We start from the raw sequence: 9,087 nt of genomic DNA, 5'->3' as shown, positions 1-9,087 counted from the left end.
GGTGATGGAAGGTGGCAGAGAAGAGGCATGCAAAGCAACCAGCTTGGGTCACGGTGCCTGAGCCCGCCTGTCCTGCATCATCATGGGATCCTACTCTTCCCACTGCTGCAGCCCATTGGGAGCATTGCTATGAAGTGAACAAGTGCTTGGCCCTCTTCAGCCAAAGGGAATGGTGTGCTGGGGTTTCCTAACCTCAAACCTTCTCCCCAGGAGGACTGAAAAAGCTTACTCTCTTGGTGAAGAGAACCAGACACCAGTGGTGTCCCAACTGGCTTAGCCTGGAAGGAAATTGGCATTGCGCATATTTAATCATTTTTCAGGTGGAGAGAACTTGGCACTGTCGACAGCCAGTGTCCTGGGGTTCTGTCTGCTTGGGGGGAGCTGCTGATCAGTGGTGCCCCAACCAGCTCTGTTCTTCCTCTAATTAACTCAAGTTACAATTACCATTGACGCTTCTAGTGTATCCCTGTGATGATGGCAATAATAACATCAGCTAACACTTATGTAGCGCTTACAGAACGCTTCTGCACCAGCCACTGTTCTAGGTACTTTTCACGTACCAGCCCACTCAGTTCTACAACAGCCCGATGTGGTAGATGCTATTATGATCCCCATCTTACAGACAAGGAAACTGAGGCTCAGAGAGGCTAAGTAACTTGTCCAAGTAATGGCTAGATGGGACGTGTGGAGTCAGTGGCAGAGGCAGAATTCAAACCCAGACTCCTTAGGTAGAGAAGGCATTTGTTAAAAATCACAAAGCTATTATATAGGGCAGCTTTAGGGTTAGAGGAAATAGAGCCAAAGTACAGAGAGTGCACCACCTACCCTGCCTTCTCCCCACAGCCTCCCTTGTTATTAACATCTTGCACTAGAGCAGAACCTTTGTGACAATCGATGACTCAATATTGGCCTCTTTTTATTAATTAAAGCCCATTAAGATTCACTCTTTTTTGTTGTACGGTTCTATGGGTTTTAAAAAATGTGTAAGGTCGTGTACCCACCTTTACACTATTATACAGAATAGCTTCACTGCCCTAAAATTCCCCTGCGCCCCACCTATTCATCCCCTCCCCCCAACTCCTGGCAACCACAGATCCCTTTACTGTCTCCATAGTTTTGCCTTATTCAGAGTGTCATATAGTTAGAACCATACCATATATAGCCTTTTCAGATCAGCTTCTTTCACTTAGTAATATGCTTTTGAGGTTCCTCGATGTCTTTTTTTGGCCCGTTTCTTTTCGGTGCTGAATAATATTCCATGGTCTCATTCACGTCAACATTTTTATGAGTGATTTTTCACGAGACCTTCAAAGATGTGCTGATCACATTAAAAAATGATACAAAGCTGGGAAGAACAGTCTGATGAATGATGTAATGTTTTGAGCAAAGCATAGTAAAGATGAATTGTGCAGAAATCAAACCACATCTTAAAAAAACAGAAGAACTGGAAATGGAAGATATGAATTTATAACAGCACTTGTGGAAAAGACAGAACTTAGCTGACCTTGAGCTCAGTATGAGTTATTAAGTGCCAATATTCACTGAACACTCACAATATACCAGACACTCCGTTAAGTATTAATACTTTACACAATTATCTCATTGTATTCTTCACAATGACCCTGGTTATTTCATGCCATGCTTTGCACAAGAGTTGCATTCATTGCATCTCCTATGGGAAAAAAAGAGCATATGTATCCATTTTTCTGTAAAGAAACCCCCAGGAGGTAGGGTCCAGTCCTCCTGGAATGCAATAATGTTTTCTACCATTTCTTCTTCAATGTTTCTAACATGAGGATTCAATTTAATTCAACAAACCTTTATTGAGCATCTACTATGTGCCCGGCATTTTTCCAGGGGCTAGGGATTGATTGGTGCATAAAACAGATAAAGTTCCTTCCTCCATGGCGTTGCCGGCTAATAGTGTGAGAGACACAAAACAGTGAACCTCATAATTTTAGGTGGCGATACATTATATGGAGACCACAAAGCAAGGTGCCCGAATACAGTGACTGGGAGAGGAGGGTGGGACGATTAGGCAGAATCAGAGCAGAGCCCTGAATGGTAAGAAGAATCCAGCTGTTGGTTCCAAGAAAAACATTTCCTCCCCCTCCATTTCCTCTTTGATTAGAAACCTAGGCACAGAGGGTGACTATAGACAAGCCACTTTTTTGGGTCCGGGCAAGAGGAGAGATCCTAAGGAGCTTCCAGATGTCCAGCTTTCTGTCCAGCTGGCTTCAAAGTAGAATCTTCCCGGGATCCTTGACCCTGGCAGGTGCCAGGAGCCTCACCGTGGGCAAACTCTAGCGAATGTACAGAAAGCAAATCTGAAACGGGGGTATTTTCTTGACCTTGGATTATTTTTGCAGCTCCTGAGTTTCTTTGTACATTAAGGAACCCTGGGAAATTATTTGCTTAACAAGAGCGTTCGGTATTTCTCAAAGTCTGTTTTTAAATAAGCTGCTTTCCCTTTGCCCTGATTTTTCTTCTCTTTGTTTTGCTCTTGAGCAAAAACTTTCTACCCACTGTGATATTTTCCCCATGAATAGCTAAGTAGGATGGAAAAACAGTAGTAGGAAATGCAGTGGATGGCCAGAATCAGGGTAAACAGCAGCCTGGGAACATTCCAGAAGAACCAGGATCAGCATTCCAACCTCAGCTCATGTCAGCAAGTGGCTCCAAAGCCAAAGTGGCTTAAAGTTCCATGGAGGGGATTCCCCTTGCAAGATGCTGCTTCTCTAAGTCCCTCAGGTGGGACGTGGCAATTGCAGAGGCCTGGCTTAGTGCATCCTGTAGGGCAGGGGTCCCCAACCCCTGGTACCGGTCCGCAACCTGTTAGGAACCAGACCGCACAGCTGGAGGTGAGAAGTGGGCTAGTGAACGAAGCTTCATCGGCCGCTCCCCATTGCTCCCCATTTTTGCATTACCTCCTGAACCATCGCTTGCATTACTGCGTGAACCATCCCCCCCACCACTGCTGTGACCGCCCCCCTCCACTGCTCGCATTACCACCTGAACCTTCACTCGCACTCCCCGGGCCATGGAAGAGTTGTCTTCCACGAAACCAGTCCCTGGTACCAAAAAGGTTGGGGGCCGCTGTTGTAGGGAACAAAGAAAGACACATACTTTGGAACCATCTGCTGGGTGAAGTTGGTGATAGAGCATCTTGTATCCTCAGTCACTTGAGGGACAGTGGCTGATCCGAATTCACCCGGCGATACTAAATCTCGCCTGCAAGGCTGTGACTTGAATTTGAAAGGATTAACATAAGCCCTTGGAAATGGCAACTAAAGCCTTGAACTTTGTTTGCTATTTATTTATTTATAAATTTTTATTGGAGTACAGTTGATTTACAGTGTTGTGTTAGTTTCTGCTGTACAGCAAAGTCAATCAGTTATACATATCTCCACTCTTTTTTAGATTCTTTTCCCATATAGACCATTACAGAGTATTGAGTAGAGTTCCCTGTGCTCTACAGTAGGTCCTTACTAGTTATCTGTTTTATATATAGTACTGTGTGTATATGTCAATCCCAATCTCCCTCCCTCCCCCACTTCCCCCCTGCTAACCGTAAGTTTGTTTTCTGCATCTGTGACTCTATTTCTGTTTTGTAAATAAGTCCATTTGTACCATTTTTTTAGAGTCCACATATAAGTGATATCAAGATATTTGTCTTTCTCTGTCTGACTTACTTTACTCAGTATGATAATCTCTAGGTCCATCCATGTTGCTGCAAATGGCATTATTTTGTTCTTTTTAATGGCTGAGTAGTATTCCATTGTATATATGTACCACATCTTCTTTTTAACATCTTTATCGGAGTATAATTGTTTTACAATATTGTGTTAGTTTCTGCTTTATAACAAAGTGAATCAGCTATACATATACATATATCCACATTTCTCTGCCCTCTTGCATCTCCCTCCCACCCTCTCTATCTCACCCCTCTAGGTGGTCACAAAGCACTGAGCTGATCTCCCTGTGCTATGCGGCTGCTTCCCACTAGCTATCTATTTTACGTTGGGTAGTATATATGTGTCCATGCCACTCTCTCACTTCGTCCCAGCTTACCCTTCCCGCTCCCCATGTCAAGTCCATTCTCTACGTCTGTGTCTTTATTCCTGTTCTGCCCCTAGGTTCATTAGAACCATTTTTTTTTTAGATTCCATATATATGTGTTAGCATACGGTATTTGTTTTTCTCTCTCTGACTTACTTCACTCGGTATGACAGACTCTAGGTCCATCTACCTCACTACAAATAACTCAATTTTGTTTCTTTTTATGGCTGAGTGATATTCCATTGTATATATGTGCCACATCTTCTTTACCCATTCATCTGTCTATGACATTTAGGTTGCTTCCATGTCCTGGCTATTGTAAATAGTGCTGTAATGAACTAAACCCTTGAATTAAAAAAAAAAAAAAAAAAAAGATCAACTCTGAACCACAAGGGCTGTGAAAAGGTCAGATGTGAAGGGAAGGATGTCAATCATGCTTTTAGACAATTTTCTTGGGGGAGAAAACATAGAAAGTAAAAGAAAAAAATCATCCTCGGTCATTTGTCTGCTCTAAGCATTAAAGCGGTTACCACACTTTGGTAAATAAAAATGAACTTAGCTTATTTTTAGTTTTTATCATTTTAGATTTATTTTTCAGGATGAAGTTCCAATCAAACCTCTTTTTTCCTATTTATTTATCATACATTTTTTTCCTCTTGTTTTTGAAATATGGAATTTGTGGCCCCCATGTCAAGTGGCTTGACTCCAGATGACCCTGTTCTGTTACCTGTTACCTGTGGGAAATGAAGCCCTTCTATCCTTCCTTTCCTGGGCTTGTCTACTACCCTGGTGTCACAGGGAGAAGCATTTCATGCTCCTGGGCAGTGTCCCAGTAGCTGGCCTCTAGATACCACTGAGTGGAGAGCTCCTTCTTCTGGATTCTTCTGTGTGAAGGAAAAGCCCTACTTCTCACCGTCCCCATCTCTTCTGTATGGGTCAGGATAAGCAGTGTTAGCTGCTGTAACAAACAACCTCCACATCTCAGTGGCTGCAGAGCCGTCAGTCAGCAGGCTCTTCTCCATACAGTCACTCAGGGACCCAGGCTCCATCCATCCTGTGGCTCCTCCCTCCTTTAGGTCCTTGGAGTCCTCTCCATTCAGCCAGTGGCTGGAGAAGGTATGCAGGAGAAGTTCTACAGACTGGGCCTAGAAGTAGCACACGTGGATCCCACCCACATTCCAGTAGCTGGAACTCAATCCTGTGGCCACACCTAACTGCCCAGAAGCCTGGGGAATATAGTACAGCCTTGTTCCCTGGAAGAAGAGTGGAACTTCAAAACCAGTGAGCGTTAGCAATCTTGCCGCATTTAACCTATTTTCCCCTCTTCTTTTCGGTATCTCCTCCCTGTTCTTGATTATCTCTGCTAAACACTGGTGTGTCTGCCTCAGGCATCCATGTTCACCCCGATGTAGCAGGTAATCCTTACCTCTTCCCAAACCTCCTAGCATCAGTTTGCCAACTTGCTGATCCCAAGTGTCCGAGATGTTCTTTAAGTTAAGCTAGAGTGCATGTTCATTCTTATGCTCCACGTGGGCACATGTGTGTGTGCAAAATATTTATCCAACCTTTGCAAAATATAAACAGCATGGCTAATTGCAGAGAGACACGGTCTAGTTTGAGAATCCATCCATCCATCCCTTTGTTCGAACAATAATTAGTGAGCTCACAGTATACAGAGCATTGTGGTAAGTGCTGTGCAGGAAGGGGGAAAAAAGTTTACAAGGCATGCTCTCTGCCTTTGTAAAATTTATAATCTAACTGGGGAAATAAGAACTAAACACACACGAAGGCAGCAAAAATGCCAAGTCCACACATGCAGAGACAAGTAAGGATCATTCAGGAGAGAAGGCAATGTGGGCCTTCTGTGCACACACCCCGTCTCCCTCCTTCCCCCATGTGCACACGATGCATCGATTCACTTTTGTAGGCAGTGGCTTTCTTCCCCACACCCTCCATGAATTTTCCTGTCCTTTTCCTCCAGTCCTTCACAACTGGTCTCTTTTACTTTTCCCCTTCCATCTCCTGTGTCTTGTCTCCCTTTCTCTGTTTATTTTCCCCCAGTCTTCTCTCTGTGTCTCTCTCTACATTCTTCCCTTTACAAAGAGCACCTTGAGTTTGTGGTGGCCTCAGGGCCTTTGCACCTTCAGTGTCCTCTGTGAGGAATGCCCTTCCTCAGGCTCTACTCAGGGCCAGCTCCTTTCACCATTCAAACCCACCACCCAAGGGGCTTCCTTGACTCCCCTCACCACCCCATCAACAGCAGCTCCATAGTGGTTATTCTCTATCCTGTTGTATTTGTATAGTATTCATAAGTCTCTGAAATTATCTTGATGAACTATTTTCTCTACCACCCATCTCCAGCCCTGATTGGAAATTCCATAAGAATGGGGAGCAAGTTTGACTTATCCATGGCTGTATCCCCAAAGCCACACATACAGTAGGTGCTCAATTAATAACCACTGATTGACGGGATAGCAGACAAGAGGCTCTCTCCCTTTCCCTCAGTGTCTCGGGACTGAACTGGGAGCTTTGCTGAGCTCTCCGCCCACAGCCATGCCCTCCCTCAAGTCTGGTACCCAGACTCTGCCTTCCCAGAGCCCCCGGGCATCAAGCCAGGAGCCTGGAGCCTTTCCTTTGCGTCCTACTCGATGCCCTTGGTCTCCACTTTCAGCCGCAAACCACACAACCAAAAAATCTGTCCGGACTTGTGTCTTCCTTCAGGAATGAACAGAAATGGTATTTGTTTGCCCTTCTCTGCAGTGTGCTCACCCCGGGGCCCTCGCGGGGGGGATAGAGGGCCCCTGGCAGCTTTCCCTCGGTCCCTCTGAGGTGCAGAGAAAGAGCTCCGAGTTTGTTCTCTCCCCTGCACCCCTCTCAGTTACTCTGGCTTCCCTTTGGCTCTACCCAGGCTAGACTTAGTCTTATGTATGTTTAATGTGCACAGATATCCTGTCTGCTTCTTTATTCAGATGTAGCTGAGAACGACTGTCCAGTTAAAGAGTGTTTGCCATACCGGCTCTTGAAAAGCCATAGTGTTTTTTGGAGGACTTTTTTCTCAGCATAACAACTTTTTCATCCCCCAAACCCTCTAAATCAAGAAGTGATGTTTTGGCATTATGGGTCCAGGCACACATACACACCAATTCATGTGACATCAGGCTTTCAACTCAGAGAAAATCATTTGAAACCCATTTGGATGGTGTGCCACATTGGGAAAACCCCAAAACGTTTTGCCTTGCGTAGATTCGCCAAAAGAGAGGCATGAAGAAGGAGCCGCTTCCACAGCTTTTAGTCCGCTGTGCGTGGGCCCCGGGTCCACATGTGTCAAACCCTAAAGATATTTGCGTTTACTTTTAAGTGCAGCTTCTGAGCAAGACAACCGTGAACCCCTACATTGAAAAAATGGTAACAAAAGTGGTACAGAAACATGAATGTATTGGGACTTCCCTGGAGGTCTAGTGGCTAGGACTCTGCGCTTCCATTGCAGGGGCCGCGGGTTCGATCCCTGGTCGGGGAACTAGATCCTGCATGCTGTGCGGCACGGCCAAAACAAACAAACAAACAAACAAACAACTGGCCTGAACACTTTGAAACTGTCATTGTCTAGATGGACATAGAAAGGCAAGGGATTATTCTAGAAGAAAGGACAAAAGAGAAATGACTATTGAGGGTGTGAAGTGACTCATGCTCTTGTCTGAAAATGATTATCAAAGGCTGTAAAGATCTGAGATTTCACCTTCCCGGCCAGCTAAGAAGTTAGTCTGCCACTGTCGCCTGGGCCCTGGCAAAACACAGGACATTCCGGGGTCAGAGACAGAGGATGCTGTGACTCACAGCCTTCGCAGTAGACAGACTGCCAGCATTTTCTCGTGCCCTTTTTCCCGAGCCCCATGTCCCACAGGGCCACTCAAAGAAAGCCAAGTGACACCCGCACACACAGTGCCTTGCATTATAGCAGAGGAGCCTTGAGTTGAGGGAACCCAAATATTTTATAATGGACAGTAAGCCTGCCTGATCTTCCCCCGCCCGCCCCGGACCAGAGGGAGATATTATCTTTCTTTCTTTCTTTTTTTTTTTTTTTTTGCGGTATGCAGGCCTCTCACTGCTGTGGCCTCTCCCGCTGCGGAGCACAGGCTCCAGACGCGCAGGCTCAGTGGCCGTGGCTCACGGGCCCAGCCGCTCCGTGGCATGTGGGATCCTCCCAGACCGGGGCATGAACCCGTGTCCCCTGCATCGGCAGGCGGACTCTCAACCGCTGCACCACCAGGGAAGCCCGATATTATCTTTCTTATACTGGACAGTAAGCGTGCCTACACTTTGCTTTGGAAGGACACACTATCTCTACCTTTCCAGACAAAGGGCAGCCAGGGCTTCTGCTCCCAAGATGTTCTGAAACACAAGAGACCCCCGGAGAATTGACCCTCAGCAATGACAACTGAGAACGTCGTATGCTTGGACGCCAGATTGAAAAAGAAAGCAGCTTTCAAGGACATCCTTGGGATAATTGGGGGAATTTTGATATGAAATCAAGGCTATATAATATCATTGCATTAACAGTTGAGGTGTGGAGGAGAAGGGTGTTTGGGCTTTCATGATATTATTCTTTCAACTTTACAAAACAAACATTGGAAGGGGACATGGCTTCCCCAAGAACGCGCAGCTGGCCCGCCCCCCCGCTTCTCCTGACTTAAAGGACTGTGTTTTTACTGCACTCTGTCACTGATTTTATCCCTGCCCTGCCTTAATTAAGTGCTCTGAAGACATAAATAGGTTTTCTGTTTACTCAAGCTTGGGAGAAGCTGGCAGAAAAGGCCTTTTCAGCTAAAAGCTCCGTAAACCCGAAGGTGTGAACCAGTAAGTTAACAGCTGCAAAAACCCTTTCAGCTGTGGGCGCCTCTGCATGTGGCTGTGAAGTGATGCAGGCGACCCCGTTCTGGAAGGAGAGGGGGGAAGAGCAGCAGGAATACCAAGCTGGGGAGGCAGCCCGCAGACCCTTAAAGCAGTTTTAATGATCTCGCTCAAGGCATT

The sequence above is a fragment of the Hyperoodon ampullatus genome (genome assembly GCF_949752795.1).
Source record: "Hyperoodon ampullatus genome assembly, chromosome: 13".
Lineage (NCBI taxonomy): Eukaryota > Metazoa > Chordata > Mammalia > Artiodactyla > Ziphiidae > Hyperoodon > Hyperoodon ampullatus.
Note: the sequence above shows the minus strand (reverse complement) of the source record.